Source organism: Lissotriton vulgaris, unplaced genomic scaffold, assembly GCF_964263255.1.
Source record: "Lissotriton vulgaris unplaced genomic scaffold, aLisVul1.2 SCAFFOLD_2061, whole genome shotgun sequence".
NCBI classification, from domain to species: Eukaryota; Metazoa; Chordata; class Amphibia; order Caudata; family Salamandridae; genus Lissotriton; species Lissotriton vulgaris.
Window position 1 is genome coordinate 157,454 of NW_028247843.1, and position 9,662 is coordinate 167,115.

A 9,662-nucleotide genomic window follows, 5' to 3' on the forward strand; every position below is an offset into this window, starting at 1 on the left:
GATTCCCAGGCTTTTCACTGAGGAGGACAGCGTTGGTGCATCACCCAATTGGGGGGGGCCACCAGTCAGGAGTCCAAAAGTGGGTGTCCTTACCTAAGAGCATAAGCCCCATTTTTTCCGGGTTGAGCTGCAGATACCCCTCCTTCATCCAGTTCGCGATTGCTAGCATAACGCCCGAAAAGCGTAGTTTCTCCTCAGTAATATTTTTGCCTATTGAAAATAGTAGCTGCGTGTCATCGGCGTGCGAGACTATCTCAAAGCCGAAAAATTGGACTATCTTGGCCAGAGGGCCAATTATATATTAAAGAGGGTGGGGCTAATACAAGAGCCCTGAGGCACCCCTTTGTACAACAGGAATTTTTTTTTTAGACGAATGGTCCAAGTGCAGTGGTTTGCCATCTGTCCATTAAGAAATTCCTCAGCCACTGTAAGGCTATGCCCCCGGTGCCACACTCAATTAGTCTCTCCGCTAGCCGCTGATGAGATATCGTATCAAAAGCTGCGGAGAGATCTAAGAGGATCAGGATCGAGGATCCTCCGGCATCGAGGGTACATCTCAGCGAATCAGTAACAGCCAAAGTGGCTGTTTCTTGCTGAAGCCGGTGCGAAAGCCCGCCTGGGAGGGATGTAGTATGTCGTTGGATTCCAAATACTGACTGAGTTGTGTATTTATTGTGGACTCCAGCAGTTTCCCCAGTAGGGGTAACAGGGATATTGGCCTGTAATTACTTAACCCCTGGGGATCTGCAGATGGCTTTTTTTAGGATGGGCCGCACAGAGGCCTCTTTCCATGCGCTCGGAATAAGGCCGGTAGAGATAGAGGCATTGAGGATGTTTTGGACAATGGGAGCGCAAGTTGGAGATAAAGGAGCCATAAAACTAGGTGGACATAGGTCCATTGGTGAGCCGGATTTTGCTGTTCGCAATAATTTGTTTATATCAGCAAGTGAAATGGGCTTGAACTGATTGAAAGAACTTACAGTTGAAGTGGAGGAGTTTTCCAAGTTAATGTTTGGACAGGAGTTGTTGATGTCGGTGGCAGGAAAGTTAACATAAATTTTGGCAATTTTGGCATAAAAATAGTGTGCTATAGAGTCACATAATATTTGGGATTCAGGGGGTGTTTGTTTGCATGCTAAGGGAGAGGAAAAGTCTTTTACAATGTCAAATAAAGCTTTAGTGGAATTTCTGGATTTTTCGATTTGAGTATGTAAATATAAACATCGGGCCGTTTTTATTGATTGATGATAATTGGATAGGGATGCTTTATAAACTTTCCTATCCTCGGGTGATTTTTCCTTTCTCCATTTTCTCTCATTTTCTTTGCACGTGGATTTTAGGGATTTCAATTCATCTGAGTACCAGGGAGCCGAAGGTCTCCTCAATGAGGGGTTGACCGTTTTAATGGAATCACTATATCGAATGTTTTCGTTAAGGCTGAATTAAAGCTAGATAACATAGCTGAAGGGTCTCGGTCATTTAGCTCAATACTGGGGGAGAATTGGATAAATGTTTCGTTAAAATTATCCAGAGTTAGGTTGTGCCATGGCCTTTTGCTTTTCCCGGTTTTATACGTAGGATTAGTCCTATATTTTGGTTCTGATTGAAGCCAAAGGGAAAATTAAATAATATAGTAGTCTGACCAGACAAGGGGAAGCGGCTGTGATACTCTCAGTTGTTCTGAGTTGGTAAAAATGAGGTCCAGGGTATGGCCAGCCGAATGTGTTGGTCCGGACACCATCTGTTTAAGACCAATATCGCTCAAATTCGAGAAGAGCCTCATTACCTCTGTTTTTTTTCCTCCTCACCATAAAAATTAAAGTCTCCCAAAAGGATGAAATTGCTGAAAGCCACGGCCTGCATGGCAATGAGTTCTGTCAGGGCCGTGGAGAAATTAGATTTTGATTTGAGACCAGGTGGTCGATAGAGCAAGGCCCCATCCCAGGAAATTGTTGGGGACACTGACACTTTAAAGATGCCTAGTTCCATTATATCATTGCTAATGGAAGATATCCATTGTACTTTAAGATGGTTTTTAAAGGCAATTCCTATTCCACCTCCTGACTTTCCCCTTCTGTCAAGTTGGATACATTTATAATCCATTGGTATGGCGAGATTAATGGCCGGTATATTAGTGGGATTTAGGCAGGTCTCTGTAAAAAAGCATAAATCCGGGGAGAGGGTCCCAGATCTCTATAGAGTGTTTTACAAGAGAGCGGACATTACATAGAATATGGGTAAGATTCAGCTGGTGTTGTAGGGGTTCTGTTAATGGGTCGCTTGTGGGAAGCCCCCCCTGTAGGCTTTGAATGCAGCATGAGAGGCAAGATACAGGACCCTCCAGCGTGGCCGGAAATGAGAGATTACACTGACCTCACAGGCTAGGTCCGCTGGGTATGCTGAGTCCTATTTCACGCAGGGCTGCTCCTGAGCAAGTATAGAACTCAGGAGCTTGGTCACTCATAGTAAACAGGGCAGCGACTCCCGCCTCCTGTCGCGTTCTGGCACGGACGGGCGCAGACGGGCTTGCCTTTGGCGCGCCCGCTGCACGCGTCCGGGCAGGTGTACCCATTTTATAAAGGAGTAGTTAGGTCAGGTGGAGTCCTGACAGCTAGCCCGCCGACCCTGCACCCTCCCAAGATGGCGGCTCCTTGTTTGACCGGTACTTCCCCGTCTCCAAACAGGCCCGAAATCGTCTGTAAAGGGGAATCAGGAGGATCCGGTGTAGCACGCGCATGACACTGGGATTCCAAATAAGAGCCAAAAGTCAGTGTCCCACATGTTCTTGCCAAATCACAATAAAAGGTACATATTGTTAGTATAAGTACCTTACCTAATCAAAAGATGCTGTAGATCTAGACGCCAGTAAAAGCGGTCAAGGGGAAATTCCCAACTGCAAATGATACCTGAGCGGCAAAGCACATACACAAAGGACATTTCTGTAAAGATGTAGTACAATTAACCACGTGTAACTAAAATTTATGCGCGCACGGTATCGTGTAACTTACATGAAAAGGATCAAATAACCCGGATCGGTCCTGGTGATGCACGTGTATGTGCCTTCCGATACTCTGCGGTGTAAAGGCAAAGGGAGGGAACTTAAGTACGGGATAAAGTGCTAAGCTGCGTCAGCTAGATGACAGGGAAAATAAGCCCATGGCAGAAACTCGGCAATTTACTTTGCCCAGTCAAGATGTTGGCGTCCTGGCGTCTGCAGTACAATCCCGGGGTGATGTTGAGGCAAACCAGAAGTCAATATATTGGCATTACGTAGCCTCAAACACTTAGGCCGTGCTTTCCAATGGTATTCGAGCGTAAGGACAAGAACAGGAGTGCCAATGTCAGTAACACGTCGTGGAGAAATGTAATCGCGGTGGTGTGCAAAGTAGTCCAATAATAAAAAACCTTTCACGGTATCGTGCCTCGAGCATTTCCTAATACGTAGGGCTCGAGTCGGGGTACCACGCGGGTGGATGGCGTACCCCCACTTATTTTACCGTGTGGACGGCGTCCCCCCTGCCAAACAGCTGGACTTCACTCTTTGGCCTCTCTGGGACAAGGAGCTCGGAGCTCACAGCACGCTGCTCACGCGCTGACTTCTTAGATGCAATCGCATCTAAGGGGTGAGCGAGGGGAGGCAATGAGCCCGATGGTGCAAGCCACCTTTCATGGCGTCACTTCCTGTCGTGACGTCACTTCCGGTGACAGCGTCCCCCCACTTCTTTTTTTAGGACTTTTGCCCTGTTAATAAGTAATGCACCAGAGGAATGTTGGGGCAATCGACAAAAATTAACAAGACATAAAATATGTTATGAGCGTAATAATAGCAGAGTAATGCCCACAATTGAAAAGTCAAAATTCCAGTTGAGTAATATAAGGTGTGACTGTATCATTCCTTGTTCCACACTTATTACTGTCCCAAAACATAAACTGTACGTTAAGAAATCGTGTAAGAGTTTACAACATATACTCTACACCATTATGGTAAATAGGCACGCATTATCCAACATATTGTTGCAAGATATTTGCAGGAATGAACCTGTACCAGTCGTCTGAACGCAAGAATTAAGCGTTGGTTGAAGAAGCCATCAATGTGACATTCGCATGATCATTAGTGTTGAAACATCGTGAGGCATAACTGTATCATTGCTCAATCAAATTTGTACATTACATGACCATACATTAAAATTCCGTGTGAGAGTTTACAGCATATACTCTACACCATGAGGCAAGTATGCAAGCACTCCCCAACATATTGTTACTGAGTAATTGCAGAACTAAGCCCATGTAAATGGTCTGAAGGCTAGGTCAGATCGATCAATTGCAAGTAAAAATCGATACTGGAGTTCGCCGTATATACTCACCAATGTAGGGGCTTGACTTAAATGATATCATGTACATCACCTATAGTGACCTGTACCTGCCCCTCTTATGGTACCAAAATGTTCAACCATATTGCACGGCAAAACATATTCTTCAGTAGTATTTACAGATAAGATACGTATGTGTTCATTGTTTGGGGTAACTAGCCCCCCAAAAAGTGTTGCATCTCTGAGTCAAAGTTCAGGCCATGCTCAACTGTGTGCAAGCGCATGATCCACATGGCTTCTGTTCTCCTGAGGTGCAATTCCCTATTGCCACCCGCGGACTCTGCTGTATATGTTCAATTCCAAAGTAACATGGTACATCCACTGAATTCTTTTCGTTGGCCTTGTGAGATGCATGATGCTGCATGTGTGGCTACCGGATACCTCACGTCTTGTTGGTGTAAGGCCCTAATATGCTCGCCAATTCTCTCTTTTAAAGGCCTGATGGTGCTGCCCACATATTGTTTGCCACATTTGCATTCAATTACATAAACTACAAACCTCGTTGTGCAGTTAATATTGGATTTGATCTCATAACTCCCGTTGTTGCAACCATTAAATGTTCTGACCTTATGTTTGGCCCACCTGCACACACCACAGAAACCACATTTGTGGAAACCACTGGAGTGGGGGGTAAGCCAAGTGTCAGTTTTGCCAGTTCTGGGTACCGTACGGCTGAGTCTGTTGCGTAGAGTTCTTCCCCGTCTGAAAGTGATCTGTGGTTGCCTAGTAATGCAACTGGTCAGAGCGATGTCTGACAGGAGTATACCCCAATGTTTCTTTAGACTTTTGTGTAGGGTGTGGCTCAGCTCATTGAAATCAGTGACCATACGTATCGTCTGGTTCTTCTTGCTCTGTCTGTCCCTAGTCTGTAAGGTGTCTTCTCTTCTCACTTTGGAGATTCTGTTCTCAGCTTTATTGAGATGGGCTGTCATATACCCCCTCTTCTGAAATCTTGTTTTCATATCCTTAATGCATTTTTGAAATTCAGCCTCATCACTGCAGTTGCGTCTGGCTCTGATGTACTCACCGTAAGGGATGGAACTGATTTGATGTATGGGATGATGACTCTCTGCATGTAAGATAGAATTGCACTAGGTGCTTTTCCGATATAGACAACTGTTAAGTTTGTCCTCTTTAATATACAATTCGATATCTAGAAAGTTGATGTTAGTGTTACTGTGCTCCATAGTGAATTGCATTCCATAGTCGTTGGTGTTGAGATAGCCACTGAACTGTTCCAATTCTGATTGAGTACCTGACCATACTAACAGGCAGTCGTCAATGTACCTGCCCCAAAATATGATATGGTCAGACCTATTCTTTCCAATATACATACAACGGGCTTTGGGTCAGTCCTTTGCTCATAATTGGGTGGCTGTGTTGTCTGTTTCACGTCCTTGCTCCCGATTGGATATCTTCTTTCCTGTTCATGTCAGTCCGACACATTGCTGGCCTGGTTTAAATTCTGGGACCTGTTTTTTCATTTCCTTTTGACCCTGTAGTGAAGTGCTTGTGTTTTCTTGCTCTCTCCCCAGTGTGCTCTTTGCCGTTCTCTTTTCCTGGCCTCCCTCACTTTGTGTGGGACCCCCCCACTGCCTCCCCAGCTCGTTGGTTGCTTTCTTCGTCCCTCCCCATGTTGGGAGTTTTTGTAATATTACTCCCTGCTCCTCCGTTGCTCCTCTGCTCCTTCCTGCTTTTCACTCCCTTCCCAATAATTGTTAATTTGTTTTAAAAGTTTTTTATGCCCAACACACTATTTGAGGGTTTCAAGTTTAAATTGTATTTTTGCTCCTTTCAAAATGGCCACTTATGAATAAGCTTGCCTACGCACTTATACTTTTTTTTCTACTGCAGTGTTATACAGCCTGTGCTTGGCACAAGGAAATTAGACTGCTTTACATGAGAACCTGATTACTTTACACAGGTTTAGGCACTGGTAGAGTAAGTCAATTGCCCAAAACTACAGGATGGTGATCCAAGGCTGGGATTCGAACCTGGTTCACCAGTTCCGAAGTTGGGAGCTGCAGCCATTAAATAGATTTGTATTATTTTAACAAATCCATTCAAGGATGGCCGCCACGGTTGTGCTCAAAGCCACAGCGCCATCTTTGAATAGGTTTGTTAAAATAATTGAACCACCCTCAGCCCCTGAAGGGTGTATTAAATAATGTGTTAATTGCAACTAAAGTTTTAATCCTGTGGTGGTTTGGTGGTGTTGGAAGGGCCCTTTACTTCTGGTTTGAGGCACATTATACCGTTTAAAGAAGTACATGGATTTCCAGATTCAGGTTACGAGAGAATACCCTGTCTTTTCCAGGCTAAACCTTCCTTTTTAAAACATATGTCACCCCTAAAAGTCGGCCCTAGACAGCCCATGGGAGGGGGGCGGGTACATTGTATTTAAAAAGTAGGCATGTGTTTTTAAGTTTTACATGTCCAGTAATGAACAACTCTTAAATTCATTTTTCATTAGTCTAAGGCCTAACTTTTCCACAGGACAACATTGGGTTACCTTATCACATTGAACCTTTGATTGGGAATAGGTAGAAACTATATGTGTGGTCTCAAATTAACTGTAATTTAAAATCCTCTTTAAAGGGAAATTTGGATTTTAGGTAATGATTCTGAAAATGCCACTTTGAGAAAGGTGTCATTTTCCTGTCCTACTTATTTGGCACCTGATGTCAGTGTCCTGGGTCATATGACCCTGCTGTAAGGCTGTATGTGTTCCTCTGAGACAGTAAGACAATAGGGTGTAGATGTGGGCAGGATAGTTGATTCTGGCAGGATGGGTGGGGGTGGATCTGTTCCCTACCCCACTTGCACTTCAAAGACACTTGCTACAGCACACACAAAGAAACCTATCACAAGTCTTTTGTGAATGAATGAATGAATGATTATTTGTAATGCGCAAACTTAACCCAAGGGCATCAAGGCGCAAACTAAAACATAAACTATAACTGGACAATTTACAGATACAAAAAAACGGACAGCAGAATAAAGATTCAGTGATAGGCCTGGGAGAAGAGCCAAGTCTTCAAGAGCTTCCGAAACGTATTCAGGGAAGGTTGGTTAGACAGCTCAGGGGGGAAGGTTGTTCCACAATTTCGGTGCCAGAGTGGAAAAGGCTCTTCCTCCCCATTTTGCTTTTTTAAATCTGGGAACCGACAACAGGTTTTTTGAGGAGGATCGGAGGGTTCTCTTGGGGGAGGCACCAGGCATACATTTTGAAACCTCAGAACAACTCTTCAGTACACTGATGGACCTACGGACATTACAGAGGAAGGACTGCCTTGTTTCCCAGAGGACTGCCCTGCTGCATGAAATTTCCATTGTTCCCCAGAGGGCGGTCCTGCTGCTGGAGGCCTTCCTTGTTCCCTAGAGGAGTGCCCTGCTGCTGGAGGCTTAACATGCTCTCTGCGAAGGAAGACTGGACCTGGTTCAATGATCCCAGGCTTCCTAAGTGAATCCAATGGTCAGTTGGCTGACCTCCTGTTTGACCACCAGGGACATAACAAGCTTCCAGAGACCTTCCTTGCAACTGCCCCACTGTCCAGCACCAACTGGACCTGCCTGAGCTCTGCTGGCCTCTGCTAGAGAGATTTTCTGATCCCCAAGAGGTGCCTCACCAGTGACTAGACTCTTGCCATGCATCAGTGTGCACTCTTCTTCAAGAAAAGAGAAATTATGAAGTTCTGGACTCTTCACGCTGGACTTTGAGACTAATGTTTTCAGATGAATTACATGCTCCCTGTATTCGGCCTGCAATCCATTACATCCGGCAGAGGCGGTTTCTGTTCTAGGGCACTGGGGCTACACCCCTCTACTTTTCAAAGTTATAATAAATTGCCTTGGTCTTCCAATGCTAAAACTCTCTGGCTGGGTGTCCCAGGTACGGAGCACGAGCAGGGCCTGGGTCAGGCAATGAAAGTCAGCCCACTGCGAATGTCTGGGCTTACCTTTTTACAGCCCCTGGATATTATAGGAGAGGGGGCTGCATCAAAGTCAGGTACATTGACAAGAGACGTCAGTAGTGTTGGTCGCACCATTGTGTAAGACTCAATCGTGGTTTCCAACACTGTTGGAATTGTCAGTGGACTTACCATTTCAACTATCTGTGTTTCCGATGCTCCTCCAGGACCCAGTGGGATCCCCTCATCCTCTGGTCCCTCAGAACCAGTTATCACTCATGGTTTGGACGTTCTCAGGAGACACGAGTGAATTGAGGGCGTTTCATCAGTGGCTGCCGAGTTTATACAACAAGCTTGGGCTCCATCCACCCGCAAACGATATTCTGCATCATGGCAGTGATGGGTGGGTTGGTGCCTTCAACGACAGGTGGATCCCATGAGATCTGATGTGAAGGAATCATTGAACTTTTTATCTGAATGTGCCGAATCAGGTCTTTCTTATAGGTCTGTTAATAATTTCAGGTCAGCTCTGTCGGCTGGACACAATCACATCAATGGTAAGCCTGTGGGGGTACATCCTCTAGTGTGTAAGTTGCTGAAGGGCATCAGAGTTGCTCGTCCGCCTCGTCCCAGATACACTACGTTATGGGATGTTTCTAAGATTTTGTCTTTAGCAGAGTCTTGACCAGATGACAAAGATTTATTGTTAAAACAATTATCTTCTAAACTTACTATGTTATTATGTTTAATCTCCTGTAAAATAGTTTCTAATGTGCACGCTTTAGATTTGGCAGGAAGGATGTTCTCTCCACAGGGTGTGTCTTTTATCATCTCTAGGAGGACTATGTCACACTCAGTGGAGTATCCTGCTTTTCCTCACAAGGCCAAAATATGTGTTTTAAAATGTTTGAAAGCATATGAGGAGCGCACATTGGTTCATACAGGATCCTTCACGACCGTATGCGTCATACCTCCGTTTGGCTTAGGAAAAACTACCTTCAATTTAATGGTGGTAAAACGGAGGTAATGTTCTGTCCGGGTAACACCCTACCTTGCCACCTACCACTGGAGTACAGACTTACATCGGAAGAAGAACCCCTGACTCCGGTTAAGGTGGTACCGAACCTTGGGGTTATGGTGGAGGATAACCTTCAGATGGAGGCCCAAGCCAACAAGACAATCAGTGTCTGTATGGTCCTCCTACGAATGCTGCGACAGGTGCTACCTTTTCTCCCGAGTGAGACTCACCCCCTGGTGGTCAGAAGTCTGATACTTAGTAGACTGGACTATTGTAATGCTCTGTATTTGGGAGCCCCGCAGTATATCATTCAGAGCTTACAAAGAGTCCAGTCTACAGCGTCTAAATTAGCCCTGAACTGGG